This window comes from Rhinatrema bivittatum, chromosome 9 (genome assembly GCF_901001135.1).
Source record: "Rhinatrema bivittatum chromosome 9, aRhiBiv1.1, whole genome shotgun sequence".
Classification (NCBI taxonomy): Eukaryota; Metazoa; Chordata; class Amphibia; order Gymnophiona; family Rhinatrematidae; genus Rhinatrema; species Rhinatrema bivittatum.
Genome location: NC_042623.1, coordinates 116,041,103 through 116,061,484, shown reverse-complemented (window position 1 = coordinate 116,061,484; position 20,382 = coordinate 116,041,103).

The following is a 20,382-nucleotide window of genomic DNA, read 5'->3' as shown; positions in this document are numbered from 1 at the left end:
ATACATTACAATGGCCTTCTATGCATAAAAAAATCCCCAACTAGTTTCAGCCAGCCAGTAAAACTACCATTAAAATGATTTGATAGCTATTTTCAACTAGTTCTTTTATATGGGTGTGGAGTCTTGATTCTATAAATGATGATTCAAAATCTTAATATCAATCCTGCACCTCCAGTACTGTAACATACACACTCCACATTCTTCAGCAATGGAGCTAGGACAGGGCTTCCCAAACCTGTCCTGGGGACCCCACAACCAGTTGGGTTTTCAGGATATCCACAATGGTTATGCATGAGATAAATTTTCATATACAGAGTATCCATGACATGCACATTTATCTCATGCATATTCATTGTGGACATCCTGAAAACCCAACTGGCTGTGGGGTCCCCCTGACAGATTTAGGAAGCCCTGGGCTAGGATGTTTCCCCTTATAACTCACCATAGAAAAGAAGTTTAGAATTGCATGGCAACTTGAGAGTTGATTTTATAACTCTTTGACCTTCAAGTGTATGTTCTCCTGGGAGGATGGCTGTGTATTTGAAGAGGAGACAGTCAGTGGGGGGTAGTTATATGTGCGTGAGTGTTGGGAGGGAAATGGTGTGTATAAGGGGGTGAATTGTGTGGGTGGGTGAGTAATAAGTGGGAAGAAGGCATTATAGAATGTCTTACATTCTCTTGTACCCTCTCCACTTCACTCCACCTGAACCATTATCTCTTCTCTAACCCCACACACTCTTCCTCCTCCTTCTTCCACACTCCCCCACTGATTTTGTCACCTATTTTCCCCTTCTCCCCTTTCCCCCACTCTCCCATCCTTGCTTGGTCTCCCTTCCTCAGCCCACTTCATGCCTCATCCCATCCTGCTCTTCTTCCCCCAATCTTCCCACCCCATCATATTTATCCCCCATTACACTCAACCCTCCACACCTTTTTGCTTCCTATTCACTCTCATGAAGTCTCAGCCCATTCACCTCTATGAACTCTCCCCTCACTCACCCCACAAACTGTCTCCATCTCCCATTCATCCTCACTCCTCATAAATTCTCTTCCCCATTCACTCCCATGAACTCTCCCGCATGTTCACTTCATCCTCCACTCACCCCATGAATTCTCACTCCCCAATGATTTCTTCTCACACTTACCCCTCCATGAATTCTCCCTCTCACTCATCCCAATACTTTCTCTACACCCCTCACTCACTCCATTATTTCTAACCCCTACTCTTACCCCCATGCTATTTCCTCCCCACTAATCTTACATTAATTCTAACCACCCTACAACCTCCAGGCGCTCTTCCTCTCCCTCACTTTGGCTCCACCAGATCTTTACCAGCAGGGTGTCGAATCCCTGCTGGAATCTTTCTTTCTCTTTTGGGGTTCCTTGCCTTAAGCCTTCAGGGTGAGGCTCATCGTTAGATTGCCTCTTCATTTTCTGTCGTACTGTAGACCTGCATAACAGGTGATGCTGGCAGCATCTAGGGAGGCCCTCAGCTTACAGTACCCTAAGCAACTGCCCTGCCCACTCTACCAAAGACTGGCAATGAAGCTAAATAGGGGTAGACTTGTCTAGTACCTGGATGGGAGACCTCCAGCAAAGATCAGGCTATAGAAGACAATACAAGCCTGTGCAATATTTTGACAAAGAAAAAAAAGTCACTAACAGTGAGTGCCTAGCCCTCAGCATCCAGCATAAGTAAGAAAAATAAATATTTTGTTGAGAAGGCGGCCTCGAAGGCCTTGCATTCCGTTGAGAATGGGGGTGTTTAGTGTGCCCTTTGGCCTCAGCCCAGGCCCAGACCTTCAGGGCCGAGCCGAGGGTTGACGGTGGCTCCGCTATGGCTGATGGGCTGACCCTCTGCCAGGCCTGCAAGCTCCCAAGGCCAACACCCAAGGATGTTGGAAGTTGAATGGTCCTCCGACCATTCCGAGCCCTTTCGGACCTGCTGCGGAACAGCATGGAGCAGCAGGCCTTGCCTGAGGTTGAGGGCAGACGGAGGCCTTGACACGTAGACAGGACTATGATTGATGTGACAGCATCTGGGACGAGACTGGGTTGATGCGACGGCATCACAAGCATGACGAGGAACTTGATCCAAACAAGACAAGACATAAGGCAGGAGGACATTGGCACTGTCTCTCAGGGCGCCCTACTAAGCCCACCCGCAGGACTGAGTCGCGCACCACCCTGTCCCGGGGGAGCGGGACAAGTGCAGGGAAGACCCAGGCAAGGAGGAACTCCAATGACGAAGCCGGTGTCATCCGAAGCTTCCCCCAAGCCTGGCGGGAACAGAGGTTCAGGAGCACAGGGACAAATCCCACCTGCAGGCCACTCCATTCTTGGGCATGACATCATCCGAAAACCACGGCTTTGCAGGAAGGCTCAGGAGTACCAGATGAAGACACGGAAGATCATGGCGGAACATCAGGACATGATCAGGGACCTCAGGCAAGACATCAAGACATGAAGACGTGGTATAAAAGCAAATGAGACGAGGAGCTCCATGAAGAACAGAAGACCTTACAAGGCTCTGGCAGGCAGGAGCCTCCAGAGGGATGTCACTCTGATGCAAGGTGAGGAACAGACTAACGGAGCAGCTCTTTATAGGGCTAAAGCAGGAAGTCCCATTAAAGGTGGGGCCAGCACACTTCCTGTGCCTGGCCTTTTAAATCAGGCAGAGAGGCGCGCGCCGGCACCTAAGAAACAAGCAGAAGCAGCAGGGAGCTGGCAGGACCGCGGACAGCAGCCTGTACCGACGTCAACACGTAGAGACGCAGGCAGAGCCTGAGGAGCAGGCCCTGATGTCGGCAGCGGCTCCAGCCACTGCGGGAGACCCCGAGGGCGGCTCCAGCTGCCACTCCAGCCTGGGGATGCGGCCTTAGCGCCGTGAAGATGGTAATCCTGTCGGGGGCGGTTCCAGCCCTGCAGAGAGAGGCAGGCAGGCCGCGGCTCCGACCGTGGAGAAAGAAGGCATCCAGTGTGGCTTCCGGGCCGCGTGGGCAGTGACAGACCGCGGCTCCAGCCACGCAGGAGGCCCGATGGCGGCATCCTGCCACATCGGGTGAAGAAGGGCAGCGGCATGGTGAGGGCCTGCTCGTGGGGAAGCCCGCGGGCAGAGCAGTTCATAACATATTGTTAGTACCCAGCTATAGAGTCCATCAAGCTAGGGTGAGAGAACATAGTAGAAATTTCATCTTTGTGAGACTTCCCTCACTCCAAATGATATCAAATTTCACCGAGGTGTACTATGCAGTTCGTATGTCTGTTTTATGTTGCATGAAAACCTGGCCCCAAACCCTAAACCACCACAAACACCTCACCTTGAGCTATTAGCTGCTCCTCCTATAGGCATAGGTGCATACTGTGATGGCCTCCCCAGAGGTTCTCTCTCTCTCTCTCACTCATGCAAAATAGGAAGTACTGCAGGGGGTAAAAAGTTTACCACACCATGTGATACTACCTATGCAAAGTGCTATATAACCACCTGGTGTGGTAACTTTAAAATTACCCCTTTTCCATATCGCAGGCATTAGGCCTGTGATAGTATAGCATTTTGATGATTCTAGGGGGTAGCTTGAAAAAGTCAACACATTTTAAACATGATGAAATTTTAGGCTTACTATTTATATTTTTTGGAAGTGAGTGAAAAATTACTCATTTTAATTATAGATTGAAGGGTCAAAGAATAAGTTGTCATATAACTGATTCGGTTTCCTTTTGCTTCACATTCCACTTTTTTTTATCTTGGTTTAAAAAATAGAACAGCTTCATTAATGCTATCTTACTTTCTTGGCACATTACTTTGTTAATTTTCCTTAGACATGACTTTCCTAGTCATGAGCGTGCTTTTGCATTTAAGACTGCAACATAAAACAGTAGCACAAACTCTACATGTTTTTTTTGCAAGGCTACGATTATAGTTATATTCATAGGGACTATATACTTTAGGGAACTGAAGAATGCAAATGAATAATTTCTAGTTCCACGTGTAGCATTGTAATGAATTGACAATTAAGTAATATATGAATTAAATAGATGCATTTTGTTAGCATTGATGTGAATATGGTTTGTACATGTAAAGTATATTATTCTATTTAGTAGTTTCATAATCCTTTCCTCTAAGCATTTTTCAAGCCTAATTATGTAAAGTACTGATATATGTTTTTTTTAAAGGAGGTATAAAGTTTAATTCTTGGTAGGTATGCCATATGGAAGTTTCTCTTAATAGCATACTGCAGCTTTGAAAATACTTAATTTGATAGATAAAATTTGCAGTCATATTATTCATGCAAATGACATTGCATTCTAGAATGATGACAAACAAACAAATACACATAAAAGTCAGATCCATAAATAATATTACTTCAAACTAAAACCATTTTTGCCATGCATAGCTGTATAATTAAGGCTATAAATTTGATCTCAGGGTTTCTGATGACACTGGCAAACTTATTCTAGCTTTGCTCTTATGGTTATAATGTCACTAAAACCCCTTAATGAAATTTCACATCATATTCATCATAAAATTATTTCTTTGAAAAATTATTTCTAATATAATTTATATCCAACAGCACATACGGCTGTAATAAAATAAAAAAGATACCCGTGATGGCATAGGTATATAACACTGAATATTTAAATGTTATTTCTCTCTTTCCATGTATATTTTGAAATTTTAAGGTCATAATTATGTATTTTGCTATTTAAAAAACTCTGAATTGGGGACAGCACAGTGGCTTACTGGTACTGCCACGCGGAAGGCCCCCGTTCGATCCGAAGTTGGCCGTGGCAGGGTATTCTGCAGAAGCAGCATTCACAGCCTGTTGGAAGGGGGATGGTTGTATTCATGGTCATCACTCAAGGGTGTCACATAAATGACTAGAATTAGGGGTCATGATTGTACGGTTCCAGAAGAAGCTCCGATGCACGATTACCAGCCCAGGACCATTGCTATCATAATCAGACTAAGTATATTGGGGAAAATATAAGTAGTGAAACTATCCCTGAGTATTTGTGAATACGTTTTATGGTTCTAGATTCCAGTCCTCATTCTGACTGAACAGGAGGCTCAAAGAAGCAAAAAGAAACTTCCAGAAAACCTGCCCCCCCCAAAAAAAAAAAAGAATAAAACAGTGTTGAACTATATATCCTTTCCTTTCCTTCACTTCTCTATCCTCTGCTTATCTCATTTATTTGTGTTTTATTGTTTCAATAGCTTCTGTTGAGAAATTTTACTTCTGAAAAGGAACTCATATTAAATATTAAATGTTCTCATCATTCCCCTCAGAGTTGCTTTCTTAACTTGGATTGGATGCTTACCAGTAATAAATAGGGATCAATTAATCTATTTTACAGCCAGAGAGTAGACCAAGTTTAATAGATATTAGAACATAAGAACATGCCATACTGTGTCAGACCAAGGGTCCATCAAGCCCAGCATCCTGTTTCCAACAGTGGCTAATCCAGGCCATAAGAACCTGGCAGGCTGGTGAATAAAAATATTTGCTATTCAAAACTGGAGCAGACTGTGCAGGAGATGAAATAGGGCAAAAAGGGGAGTTTACTGAGGGATTTTGTGCGGCTCTGCTCCAAGGAGTAGAGTGCATTAGCTGCTTAATTTTCCTATACCTGATGCTCATTATCTTTTATTGAGCATTAAAAGTCATTCACATGGCATTGGTCCCTTATAGAAAAGGAGGGAGGGGGAATCCCACCAGATATCATGAGACTATGGTAGGGTCACAATCTAAGGACTGCCCATATATCTGTCCCCACACCTTGACAGAGTGTACATGGAACAGTTCTAGAGTCTGCCTGTATCTTGCAACGCTGGTTTTCAGACATTCCATTTGCTATACCCAGTTTTTCTGCTCTTATAGTCCATTTCTCATTTAGTAGCTCAATATGTAATTGCATTTGGCGTAATCTTTTTTTTTTTTTTTACAGTTTCTTTATGTAGTTATAAATAGTGAGCAAATACTGTCTGAACAGTAACAATGAATTCTTTTTAAATAATTTAGTTCTTCTAATAGTCCAATTTGTCTCTGAAGAATGTTTAAAATAATAGGTGGCAATTTTTTTAACTATCTTATATAGCCAATGCAAGATTTCTCATCACAAACTGAGCAAACTAATATCTCCTAGAACCTTGGAAGACAGGATACATTATCAAAATTTTATTGACATTTGGAGGTAATTATATTTAGATGAATATTTCTATCCATCAGATGTTCATAATTCATACTGCAGACTTGATTCTATTTTTATAGCATGCTTTTTTCCATAGGATGTCTGGAGGACAATAGCTAAATAAAAATTATCCATATCATGTGTCAATAGATATATTTAGTACGGAAAATGATAAACCAATATGGAAACTAAACATGCTTATAATAATTTGTAAAATATTGCTGATTGTATTGTACTGAGGAATATATTAAATACAATAATAGACATACATCATATTCAAATTTACAATAAGAGGCTATAATCTCATAGGCCACCAATTAAAGGGAATAAATATGATTAAAGCAAGATCTGGGAAGATGAAAATATACTTCTAATTAGAATAAGGAATATAGGCCAGGATTTATCATTCCATGTGGAATGATGAATCCTGCGGTAAAGGGGGTGGGGGGCGAAGGAACATAAGAACATAAGAAATTGCCACACTGGGTCAGACCAAGGGTCCATCAAGCCCAGCATCCTGTTTCCAACAGAGGCCAAAACCAGGCCACAAGAACCTGGCAATTACCCAAACACTAAGAAGAACCCATGCTACTGATGCAATTAATAGCAGTGGCTATTCCCTAAGTAAACTTGATTAATAGCCGTTAATGGACTTCTTCTCCAAGAACTTATCCAAACCTTTTTTGAACCCAGCTACACTAACTGCACTAACCACATCCTCTGGCAACAAATTCCAGAGCTTTATTGTGCGTTGAGTGAAAAAGAATTTTCTCCGATTAGTCTTAAATGTGCTACTTGCTAACTTCATGGGATGCCCCCTAGTCCTTCTATTATTCGAAAGTGTAAATAACCGAGTCACATCTACTCGTTCAAGACCTCTCATGATCTTAAAGACCTCTATCATATCCCCCCTCAGCCGTCTCTTCTCCAAGCTGAACAGCCCTAACCTCTTCAGCCTTTCCTCATAGGAGAGCTGTTCCATCCCCTTTATCATTTTGGTTGCCCTTCTCTGTACCTTCTCCATCGCATCTATATCTTTTTTGAGATGCGGTGACCAGAATTGTACACAATATTCAAGGTACGGTCTCACCATGGAGCGATATAGAGGCATTATGACATTTTCCGTTTTATTAACCATTCCCTTCCTAATAATTCCTAACATTCTGTTTGATTTTTTGACTGATGCAGCACACTGAGCCGACGATTTTAAAGTATTATCCACTATGATACCTATATCTTTTTCCTGAGTGGTAGCTCCTAATATGGAACCTAACATCGTGTAACTACAGCAAGGGTTATTTTTCCCTATATGCAACACCTTGCATATAGGGTGTTGCATATAGGAGTGGGTGGGCGATAGCCCGCAGCTGATCGCACCATGGCAGTGTGATTTCTCCTGACATGGTGCAGCTGGCTGCAGGCTATCGTGGGCATAGCGCCACCATAAAAGGTGGTGCTATTCCCTGTGCTACTGCCAGCGATAATGTTCATAACATTATCTGTCCTGACTTCTCCTCTAACTCTGTCCTGGCTCCTCCCTTCCCCCTAATTTTAATGTTACCGCCGCGAAAAGGCCCTTTTCACGTGTGATAGGACCTTATCGCATGTGTAAGGCCCTAACGCATGCGATAAGTCCTTAGAAAATAACTCCCATAGTTTTAAAAACTCCATAATCAGATATAATAGTAAAATTATGAGATTCATTTTCAAAGGGGTAGATTTTAGCAGAATGATGAGCCACGTGAAAAAAAGTCACGGGGGGATGAGCCACGTGAAAAAAACGCACCATCATGGTGGTGCGTTTTTTCCTGCCATAGTTGCAGCCAGGCCACACAGTTTCGTACCCATAGCGCCATAGCACCAAGGGAAAAGGTGTAGTAATTTCCTCTGGTGCTGCCGGTGATAATGTAGAAAATATTATCGCCCGCAGCACTGCTGGAACATAACCACCCAAACCCCACCCACACTCCTCCCCTTCCCGTAATTTGCATTGGATCACCGTGATGAATGATGAATGATTCAGTATATTATTAAATAAGGTATTCTGTTAAAGGTTTCCAAATAGGATACACTTTTTATTTGTTGCAATTTCAACTCCATTAGGCCCTGTCCTGGGGAAGCGTGCACCGGCTGATGGCCGGCTTGTGGAAGATACTTCTGCTCTGGAGGAGCAGTATATATTGAAACAAAAAAGTTTGGGGTAGATAGGTAGGGGTTAGGGGTCGGGATGGAGAGGGGAAAAGAGAGAAAGGTTAGGTAGGGGGCTAGGGAACTGGGAAAAAGGCATATGCATAGCCACACATAATTTACAGAATCCCCCCGACGCGCACATGTTATAAAATAGCCACATCCATGTGCGGGTGGGTCTTAAAATCAACCTTTTAGAAAATATTTTACAGTCTACATTCAATAGTGAAATAGGCCTATAGTTTTGTACTTGCATAGGGTCTCAGCCTGCTTTTCCTAATAATATTATTGTAGCTTCTAAAAATTGCCAGAAACCTTCCCTTCCAGAGAATAATAAGGGTATAGTGAATGTAATGTTGAGGTTATCTCTTGCTTAAGGTTTTTATATAATTCTACAGGAAAGCCATCAGGTCCAGACAATTTACGTGAAGGAAGTAAATATATGGCTCACATTATTTCTTTTCCATCTATTTGTGAGGTTAGGTAATCTTGCTCAGGCTTTGATAAACTGGGAAATTTAGTTTTGCAAGGAAAGAATCACAGTCCTTCCTTGCTTGATTTTTATCTGGAATTTCTGTAGTGTATAATTTTTTTTATAATAATTTAAAAACTGCTCTGAAATGTCAGAATCTTTTATATATACAGTACTATCTAACTTCTTTGTTTTTATATTCTGTTTTCCGCTCTTCAAAGTGTACATCAAAGTGGATTACATTCAGGTACTGTAGGTATTTCCCTATCCCCACAGGTCTTACAATCTAATTTTGTACCTGAGGCAATGCCCAAGATCACAAGGAGCGACAGTGGGATTTGAACCCTGCTTTCCCTAATAAGCCCTAATCCCAGTTCCCTCCCAGTCCACTCCAATAAAAGAACAGACTGGGCGGGAACTTCCTAAACCCCTTACCTAACTTGCTTTCTTTTTTTTATTTTTTTAGAACTTACCTGCTCTCTGGAGCAGTAGCAGGTTGTGCGTGCCGGTCGGCTTCCGGCGCGTGCTTCAGCGGGGCTGTACCTAATGGCTCTATCCTAGCCCACAATGCTTGCATGGACCACATAGAGGAATTTGCACAGAAAAAAATGTCACTATTTTTATTCAGTTAGTTTGATTTGATATTTCAACTCATTTCATTTAGGCCCCCCCAAAAATGGTTGTGTCTTTAGGCCAATTTTTTTCCATTAAAGTCAATGGGAGAAGCACAGCATTCTATTTTGGGCTCTGAAGTTGGGGTTTTCTATCCTAGGTTATTGAGTCGTGCAGGCAGACATCAGCAGCAGAGGGAAGAGCACAGTAAACAATAAGAGTAGGATGAAGTGGCTCCAAGACTGACATGCATAGCCCAAGGCACCATGATGAGGCAAATACCTACAGTATTTACTTTATTTATTTAAAAGCATTTCTCTCCCGCCACGCCAAAGATCATGATGAGTTACAATTCAAGCATTCATAAACCAGTTAAACAATACATAGATGAAACAAAGCCTAATAAATATAAAATGCTAATTTGATCAGTATGATTAAATATCCATATTATTGTCTGCCAGCTGGTAAATGTTTGCTCAGATAGCCATGTTTTCAAGTTATTGTTTAAAGAGTTTGGTATTCGTTATAAACCTAAGCTGTTCTGGTATTGCATTCCAGATTACTGGTCCTGCCACTGAAATTGCTTTAGTGGTCCTGGCACTTCCATATGCTTTGAATTCTGAAAAGAGGAAAATAAATACATTTAAAAAATAAAAAATCAGCCCAAAGTCAGCAAAACCCCAAGGTAATGTGTGAGGAGCAAAGGAGCACCAAAAGTGGCAAAAACATCCCAAGGCACTAAAAGAGGGGCAAATACCACCATCAACAGAGACAAGAACACTCCAAGGCATAAGGAGGACAAAAAGGAACCATCAACAGAGGCAAGAAGACCCCAGTTCACTAAGGCCCAGATTCATCATTTGGCAAAAATAGTATCCGTGATAAAAAAAAAAAGGGGGGGGGGGGCATGGTTAAGCTAATTTTCCTGGTACTGCATCACATGGGTGTTTTACCGCAATGTGCATTACATTTATCGTACCAGCATTATTTTTGTATTGTAAGCTAAGAAGTCCATTGCAATCTATGTTACTAGAGAGAGAGCATCTATAGAGGCTCACAAAAAAGTTAACTATTTATACCACTGTAAGAGGGAGCACTACTAACTTGGGGTGAGGTTTGTGTGATGCTTTGGATTTTGGGGGGCAGTTTTACAAGCACAGTCAATCATATGCATGAACAGCACAGTTACCACCAGTGAAGATTTAATGTGATTTGGAGTGACGAAAGGTGGAAGAAGAGTAGATTTGTTCTATGTTCTCTCTACCTAGCTTGATTGCAACTAGGTAGAGAGTGCATCATGTTAGGTAGAGAGGACATGGTACAGTGGTATGAAAAGTTCAGATATAAATGAGCCTCCACAGAGGTGCTCTTTCTCTCTCTCTTTCTCTCCTTCTCAAACGGCAGTTTGTGATAAAAACATTTTCAGCCAGTAATGCACAGCTAACACGGGCACAACACACAAGAAATAGATGTAGTTATTTCCAGCATTAAAACCTGCGTTACTCTAGCGCATGCCACTCTAATTCACCCTCATTTCTATTTACTCCACCCAAACTCCTCCCACTTGAATACAAATGAAAAATTTGCATCCATAATTTGCAATCTGGTATTTATTGCATGCATTACGGCGTTATCGTGGGCGTTAGGGCCCTAACACCCATGACAATGTCCTAACGTGATTTAATAAATGACCCTCTAGGGGGAGAGAGAAAGAGAAGGAGAGGGCTGTCGGCCCCTCTCCCCGAGACTACCCGCTGAAAGAGAGGCCTTGATTCCATTTTCCAACTGCGGTGAGAACGTGTGACTTTCCGCCGAAAGAGAGGCCTTGAATTCACTCAACACCTGCGGTGAGAAGGAGGCGCGTTTGCTGACATCAGAGGGGGCGTGGCCAAGTTGGCTTTTAAATCTTGCCGAGGCGTGCCTTGAAATCGGGGAGAGAGAAGGAGAAGGAGAGGGCTGTCAGCCCCTTTCCCCGAGACTACCTGCTGAAAGAGAGGCCTTGATTCTGTTTTACAACTGCGGTGAGAACTTGTGACTTTCCGCCGAAAGAGGGGCCTTGAATTCACTCAACACCTGTGGTGAGAAGGAGGTGCATTTGCAGATGTCAGAGGGGGCATGGCCAAGTCGGCTTTTAAATCTTGCCGAGGTACGCCTTGAAATCGGGGAGAGAGAAGGAGAAGGAGAGGGCTGTTGGCCTCTTTCCCCAAGACTACCTGCTGAAAGAGAGACCTTGATTCTGTTTTCCAACTGCGGTGAGAACTTGTGATTTTCCACCGAAAGAGAGGCATTGAATTCACTCAACACCTGCGGTGAGAAGGAGGTGCATTTGCCAACATCAGAGGGGGCGTGGCCACGGCTTTTAAGTTCTTCCGTGGAGCGGCGCTTTGACGCCGCCGGCGACGCCTAAGCCGCACATGCCGAAGGGGCGCAAGGCTTGGTACTGCTTAGTCCGGGTGAGTTTGGGTGATTGGCCAGGGTCTTTGTCTTTGTTAGTCCCCTCTTCGTGGCTGGGGAAGAAGAGAAAAGCAAAGACATTGACTTCATCTCCATTGCCACAACAGCGCACTGGCCCAATGGATCAACATGTCGTCAGGCAGAGGATTGATTCAACAGAGGAAGGTATGGGAAGCTCTTCACTAGCATCCCTTAGTCCTGGAGAAGGACCAGCTTTACCACCACAGCCAAGTAAGAGTCCATCTGCTGAAATGGCAAGAGAACTGGTAGGAATAACCCCCCTGGAAGTAAGCTTGATGATTCGAGCAGAAAACCAAGGGACTGAGAAATCTTTGCTTAAAGTTTTAAGTGTTAAGAGTCTCCCAGTTCTTTCTAGTAGCATTATCTCAGATGTCTCTCCAGATAATTACTTTATCTGATTTATGGAAAGCGATTTCAACGTTAGATAATAATATTACAGTAATGAATAGATCCTTGTCTGCTGTGATCAATGCAAATACAGAAACTATTAATGAATATGGGAAAAAAATGTTAAAATGTGAAAAAGATATATCTGCTTTGAATGACAGAATGCAATTGGTACAATCTTCGGAAAATACTTTTATGCGTGATAAGAACATAAGAACATAAGAAATTGCCATGCTGGGACAGACCAAGGGTCCATCAAGCCCAGCATCCTGTTTCCAACAGAGGCCAAAAACCAGGCCACAAGAACCTGGCCAAAAACCAGTATAATTAATAGCAGTGGCTATTCCCTAAGTATAATTGATTAATAGCCATTAATGGACTTCTCCTCCAAGAACTTATCCAAACCTTTTTTGAACCCAGCTACACTAACTGCACTAACTACCTTCTCTGGCAACAAATTCCAGAGCTTTATTGTGTGTTGAGTGAAAAAGAATTTTCTCCGATTAGTCTTAAATGTGTTACTTGCTAACTTCATGGAATGCCCCCTAGTCCTTCTATTATTCGAAAGTGTAAATAACCGAGTCACATCTACTCGTTCAAGACCTCTCATAATCTTAAAGACCTCTATCATATCCCCCCTCAGCCGTCTCTTCTCCAAGCTGAACAGCCCTAACCTCTTCAGCCTTTCCTCATAGGGGAGTTGTTCCATCCCCTTTATCATTTTGGTTGCGATAGTTTGGTTGTGATAGTTTAAATATGCACAAAGAGTTAGAACGTATGGAAAACTTATTGAGATCAAAGAATTTAAGATTAGTGAATTTCCCAATAACTCGTCTTTTGTCCCCTCTAGAAATGTTTAAAAAGTTTCTTAGAGAGGTATTAATGTATAAAGAGGAGGATTTTCCCTGTTTATCTAAAATATATTATTTTAAAAGGAGAATAGAGAGGAATATTCAAAATGTTGGTCCAGAGGATTCCCCAAGTTTGGGAATTTCAACATTCTTGGAGGAGTCTTTGGATATAATTGAGAATAGGGCAACTCTCTTTATTGCTTTCCTATCAGAGCAAGATAAAGATATTCTATTCTATTCAGAAAGTTTTTCAGGAACAAAGATGTCTCTTTTTGTGGATATAAGGTCCAAATTTTCCCAGATGTCTCCAGAGCCACCCAAGCGAGGAGGAAACATTTCCTTGCATTAAAACATCGAGTCGTGGCTCTGGGGGCAACTTTCTTTTTAAAATTTCTTTGTCTCTGTTACATAAATTATCAAGGGAAAAAATTTGGGTTTACAGATCCGGTCCATTTAGAGTTATTTTTGCTAGATAAGTCAGAATTTGAAGTTTTAGAGGTAAAGGATCCTTAAAAAAAAAAGAAGATAAGTAACTCATTCTCCAATTTTTGTTATTCAATGTCTAATTAAATCCCAAGATAGATAATTGGGATTGTACTAGATATTGAATTTCCAATTTTTCACATTATGGTGATATTCTCCCTCAGTTATGTTATATGTATAACAATAATAATATGTTTAAGTTATATTAACAATGTTTGCCTTAATATTGGGATACATATTTGGAAAATGTTTTCATGATGTAATCATTGAAGAAAATTGAATAACGTATAAATAAAAAAAAAATGACCCTCTAACAGAGGAAAAAAGCACCAACAACAACAGTTGCATGAAGTGACCAAGGCATCAAAAGAGAAGCAAAGCAGCACCAGCAATGTCATGAATACCTCTAGGCTGCATGAGAAAGGTATAACAGCACCAACAGTGTCAAGAATACACCTAGGCTTCAGAAGAGGGTCAAATAGCACCAACAACAGTGGAATGAAGACCCCAAAAGCATTGTGAGAAGTGAAAAGCTTCACAGTTACCTGAAGTCAGCGACAATTCTGGAGAAGCTCTTCAGTGGTCCCAACATGCAAATAAATCCTCAGTTCTGAACACAGGGCAAAAAATAAACTAACTGAGCATAAGCATAAGGTCAGCACTCAGAAATCTGAGGTATTATGATCTTTTGAAGAAGTAAAAGAACACCCCATTAATAGCTAGTATAGAAATTCTAGTGAAGGGTAGGATAAAAATTTGGTGAGTAAAGTCTGATAGTAGACTACGTCTGATCATATTTCAGTGCTTGTTCATTCTTCTGTTTATTACTAGGCTGCAACCATTTTTAAAGAAGTATGAGCTACAAACTGTAACTCATGCATGTGTACTGAATAGATTAGATTATTGTAATGGTCTATTAGTTGGACTCTCAGTGATTTCTATGAGAAAACTACAAATTGTTCAAAACACAGTGTCAGAATTATATATGGCCTAAGAGGTTTGATCATATAACATCCTATCTGAAAACATTGCACTGGTTGACTACTTTGTATAGAGCCTGTTTTAAGAAACTTTGCTTAATCTTTAAGGCCCTACAGAGGTTGTCCATCATACGTAGCAGATCTCTTAATACCCTATTGTCCTTCAAGGGCCCTATATTTGTCACAGTGCCTTAATAAGATCAGGCTTTAATGCACACATTAAGTATCTTTTAGGGGTGTGCATTCATTTGCAACATATTGGCAATCCGCAACGTATAGGGCCATATACGTTGTATTCATTGCATCACGAAATGTATTGCGATTCCCATGAATACAATGAATCTTCACCGAATTATTCAGCTGTCTAAAGGAGCGAATTTAAACGAAACCCCCATCCTCCTGACCCCTGCTGGACCACCAGGGAGTTTTGGCAAGTCTTGGAGGGGTCAGGAGGGTGGGGATTGTAGTTAATTCAATTTTAGCCGGGAAACAAATAAGAATGGAACGCATGAACGGATCGGGGGCCCCCCTTGCCGAATGCAACGTATCTGCCCCCCCGACAGATACGAATACCGACTGTAACGTATGCGGTCCCTCTGCATATCCCTAGTATCTTTTAGTTATCAGGGCCTAGCTTTATGGAACATCTTTGATGAAGATATCCATAAGGAACTGAATTATAACTGACTATGTAAAGCAATCAAGATATGGCTTTTTAATCAAGCTTTTATTGAATAATTTCTTACTGATGATTGACTTTAAAACATAAGAACATAAGAAATTGCCATACTGGGTCAGACCAAGGGTCCATCAAGCCCAGCATCCTGTTTCCAACAGTGGCCAAACCAGGCTACAAGTACCTAAACAGTAAGTAGATCCCATGCTACTGATGCCAGTTATAAAAGTGGTTATTCCCTTTCAGTTTTGTTTGTGCAGTTTATCTTATTGGGTATTTGTTTTATATATTAATTGTATAATGATATATTTGGATATTTTTGTGCTTTATGATATTATTTGTAATTGTATGTACTTCATAATATTGTAAACCACTTTGATTGTTCCTGGAAAGGCAGGATACCAAATAAAGTAAACAAATCTAAACTAAGCTCTGTAGAAGTCATTCGACCAGATATGGCTTTAATTTCTGACCACTGCTTTTTCTTGCAGGTATAGTGAAAGATCAGGCTCAGGTAGAACTCCAAAGGTCCTTACCTGCTCAAAAAGAGTTGATGCCACTCTTGTTGCATTGCTCTGCCCCTGTGATTTGGGGTTTTAATGCTAGTACTCCTGCTGCTTTAATAATTTCTTGGGACCTTTGGATGAATTTGCTTCTATTCCAATGGCACTGGTAGATCCTGCACATTTATGAGAATAGTAGAGATGTGAATCGTTTTCCATATCGTCTTAACGATAGAAATCGTGTGGCAGGAGAAGAAAATCGTGTTTGGCACGATTATTTCGTTGAAAAATCGTTAAAAATCGTTTTTTCCGATTAGTGCGCACTAACTCGAGTTAGTGTGCACTAACTCCCCGTTAGTGCGCACTAACTCGAGTTAGTGTGCACTAACTCAAAATGATACAAATAGACACTTTCCAGGTCACTGAAGGTCAGTTAGGAATGAATATGTGTTCCTATTGGCTGGCAGCCCTCTTATCTATTGATGTTACCAAGGTTACCACTGAGGTGATGGTTGGGGGGATGGGAAATGGAACTGGAAACGCATGAACACCAACAGAAAATGAAACAAAGTGTTCACACTTCCCAGGTCAGTAAAGGTCACTTAGGAATGAATATGTATTCCTATTGGCTGGCTGTGCTCTTATCTATTGATGTTACCAAGGTTACCACTGAGGTAATGGTTGGGGGGATGTGAAATGGAAACAGTTGGAAGCTTGACAAAAAAAGTAATGTGATGATCAGCACTCACGTGACTAGAACTTCTTTGTTTATTATTTTTGTTAGCAGACACGTGCATGTTGAATTTGCCAATCACTGTGCATTTTAGAAAGGTGGTCCTGGCTGGAACTGTACACAGTTCAAATATATGTAATTGATTGTTGGTAAGTGTATTTTTTAAGTAGCCACACTGGCACAAGTATGTTTACTTTTCCTCCTACTTAACTCACTAGCTCAGCTTTGTAAGAAGGGCTTCTCTGCTTGAGTGAGGGTCAGGCAGCTCCCCCCTGTCTGTGAAGCCAGCCTCTCACTAGTAATGCAGGGAGGGAGCTGTCTCAGACTTCACCATCCTCCCCCCCCCCCCTCACCCACACACCATTCACTAGCTGGGACATGGGGGAAGTCAGGAGTGAGGGTCAGGCAGCTCCCCCCTGTCTGTGAAGCCAGCCTCTCACTAGTAATGCAGGGAGGGAGCTGTCTCAGACTTCACCATCCTCCTCCCCCCCCCCCCCTCACCCACACACCATTCACTAGCTGGGACATGGGGGAAGTCAGGAGTGAGGGTCAGGCAGCTCCCCCCTGTCTGTGAAGCCAGCCTCTCACTAGTAATGCAGGGAGGGAGCTGTCTCAGACTTCACCATCCTCCTCCCCCCCCCCCCTCACCCACACACCATTCACTAGCTGGGACATGGGGGAAGTCAGGAGTGAGGGTCAGGCAGCTCCCCCCTGTCTGTGAAGCCAGCCTCTCACTAGTAATGCAGGGAGGGAGCTGTCTCAGACTTCACCATCCTCCCCCCCCCCCCTCACCCACACACCATTCACTTGCTGGGACATGGGGGAAGTCAGGAGTGAGGGTCAGGCAGCTCCCCCCTGTCTGTGAAGCCAGCCTCTCACTAGTAATGCAGGGAGGGCGCTGTCTCAGACTTCACCATCCTCCTCCCCCCCCCCCTCACCCACACACCATTCACTAGCTGGGACATGGGGGAAGTCAGGAGTGAGGGTCAGGCAGCTCCCCCCTGTCTGTGAAGCCAGCCTCTCACTAGTAATGCAGGGAGGGAGCTGTCTCAGACTTCACCATCCTCCCCCTCCCCCTCACCCACACACCATTCACTAGCTGGGACATGGGGGAAGTCAGGAGTGAGGGTCAGGCAGCTCCCCCCTGTCTGTGAAGCCAGCCTCTCACTAGTAATGCAGGGAGGGAGCTGTCTCAGACTTCACCATCGTCCTCCCCCCCCCCCCTCACCCACACACCATTCACTAGCTGGGACATGGGGGAAGTCAGGAGTGAGGGTCAGGCAGCTCCCCCCTGTCTGTGAAGCCAGCCTCTCACTAGTAATGCAGGGAGGGAGCTGTCTCAGACTTCACCATCCTCCCCCCCCCCCCCCTCACCCACACACCATTCACTAGCTGGGAAATGGGGGAAGTCAGGAGTGAGGGTCAGGCAGCTCCCCCTGTCTGTGAAGCCAGCCTCTCACTAGTAATGCAGGGAGGGAGCTTTCTCAGACTTCACCATCCTCCCCCCCCCCTCACCCACACACCATTCACTAGCCGGGACATGGGGGAAGTCAGGAGTGAGGGTCAGGCAGCTCCCCCCTGTCTGTGAAGCCAGCCTCTCACTAGTAATGCAGGGAGGGAGCTGTCTCAGACTTCACCATCCTCCCCCCCCCCCCTCACCCACACACCATTCACTAGCTGGGACATGGGGGAAGTCAGGAGTGAGGGTCAGGCAGCTCCCCCCTGTCTGTGAAGCCAGCCTCTCACTAGTAATGCAGGGAGGGAGCTGTCTCAGACTTCACCATCCTCCCCCCCCCCCTCGCCCACACACCATTCACTAGCTGGGACATGGGGGAAGTCAGGAGTGAGGGTCAGGCAGCTCCCCCCTGTCTGTGAAGCCAGCCTCTCACTAGTAATGCAGGGAGGGAGCTGTCTCAGACTTCACCATCCTCCCCCCCCCCCTCACCCACACACCATTCACTAGCTGGGACATGGGGGAAGTCAGGAGTGAGGGTCAGGCAGCTCCCCCCTGTCTGTGAAGCCAGCCTCTCACTAGTAATGCAGGGAGGGAGCTGTCTCAGACTTCACCATCCTCCTCCCCCCCCCCCTCACCCACACACCATTCACTAGCTGGGACATGGGGGAAGTCAGGAGTGAGGGTCAGGCAGCTCCCCCCTGTCTGTGAAGCCAGCCTCTCACTAGTAATGCAGGGAGGGAGCTGTCTCAGACTTCACCATCCTCCCCCCCCCCCCTCACCCACACACCATTCACTTGCTGGGACATGGGGGAAGTCAGGAGTGAGGGTCAGGCAGCTCCCCCCTGTCTGTGAAGCCAGCCTCTCACTAGTAATGCAGGGAGGGAGCTGTCTCAGACTTCACCATCCTCCTCCCCCCCCCCCCTCACCCACACACCATTCACTAGCTGGGACATGGGGGAAGTCAGGAGTGAGGGTCAGGCAGCTCCCCCCTGTCTGTGAAGCCAGCCTCTCACTAGTAATGCAGGGAGGGAGCTGTCTCAGACTTCACCATCCTCCCCCTCCCCCTCACCCACACACCATTCACTAGCTGGGACATGGGGGAAGTCAGGAGTGAGGGTCAGGCAGCTCCCCCCTGTCTGTGAAGCCAGCCTCTCACTAGTAATGCAGGGAGGGAGCTGTCTCAGACTTCACCATCCTCCCCCCCCCCCCCTCACCCACACACCATTCACTAGCTGGGACATGGGGGAAGTCAGGAGTGAGGGTCAGGCAGCTCCCCCCTGTCTGTGAAGCCAGCCTCTCACTAGTAATGCAGGGAGGGAGCTGTCTCAGACTTCACCATCGTCCTCCCCCCCCCCCTCACCCACACACCATTCACTAGCTGGGACATGGGGGAAGTCAGGAGTGAGGGTCAGGCAGCTCCCCCCTGTCTGTGAAGCCAGCCTCTCACTAGTAATGCAGGGAGGGAGCTGTCTCAGACTTCACCATCCGCCCCCCCCCCCCTCACCCACACACCATTCACTAGCTGGGAAATGGGGGAAGTCAGGAGTGAGGGTCAGGCAGCTCCCCCTGTCTGTGAAGCCAGCCTCTCACTAGTAATGCAGGGAGGGAGCTTTCTCAGACTTCACCATCCTCCCCCCCCCCTCACCCACACACCATTCACTAGCTGGGACATGGGGGAAGTCAGGAGTGAGGGTCAGGCAGCTCCCCCCTGTCTGTGAAGCCAGCCTCTCACTAGTAATGCAGGGAGGGAGCTGTCTCAGACTTCACCATCCTCCCCCCCCCCTCGCCCACACACCATTCACTAGCTGGGACATGGGGGAAGTCAGGAGTGAGGGTCAGGCAGCTCCCCCCTGTCTGTGAAGCCAGCCTCTCACTAGTAATGCAGGGAGGGAGCTGTCTCAGACTTCACCATCCTCCCCCCCCCCTCCCCCACACACCATTCACTAGCTGGGACATGGGGGAAGTCAGGAGTGAGGGTCAGGCAGCTCCCCCCTGTCTGTGAAGCCAGCCTCTCACTAGTAATGCAGGGAGAGAGCTGTCTCAGACTTCACCATCCTCCTCCCCCCCCCCTCACCCACACACCATTCACTAGCTGGGACATGGGGGAAGTCAGGAGTGAGGGTCAGGCAGCTCCCCCCTGTCTGTGAAGCCAGCCTCTCACTAGTAATGCAGGGAGGGAGCTGTCTCAGACTTCACCATCCTCCCCCCCCCCCCTCACCCACACACCATTCACTAGCTGGGACATGGGGGAAGTCAGGAGTGAGGGTCAGGCAGCTCCCCCCTGTCTGTGAAGCCAGCCTCTCACTAGTAATGCAGGGAGGGAGCTGTCTCAGACTTCACCATCCTCCCCCCTCCCTCACCCACACACCATTCACTAG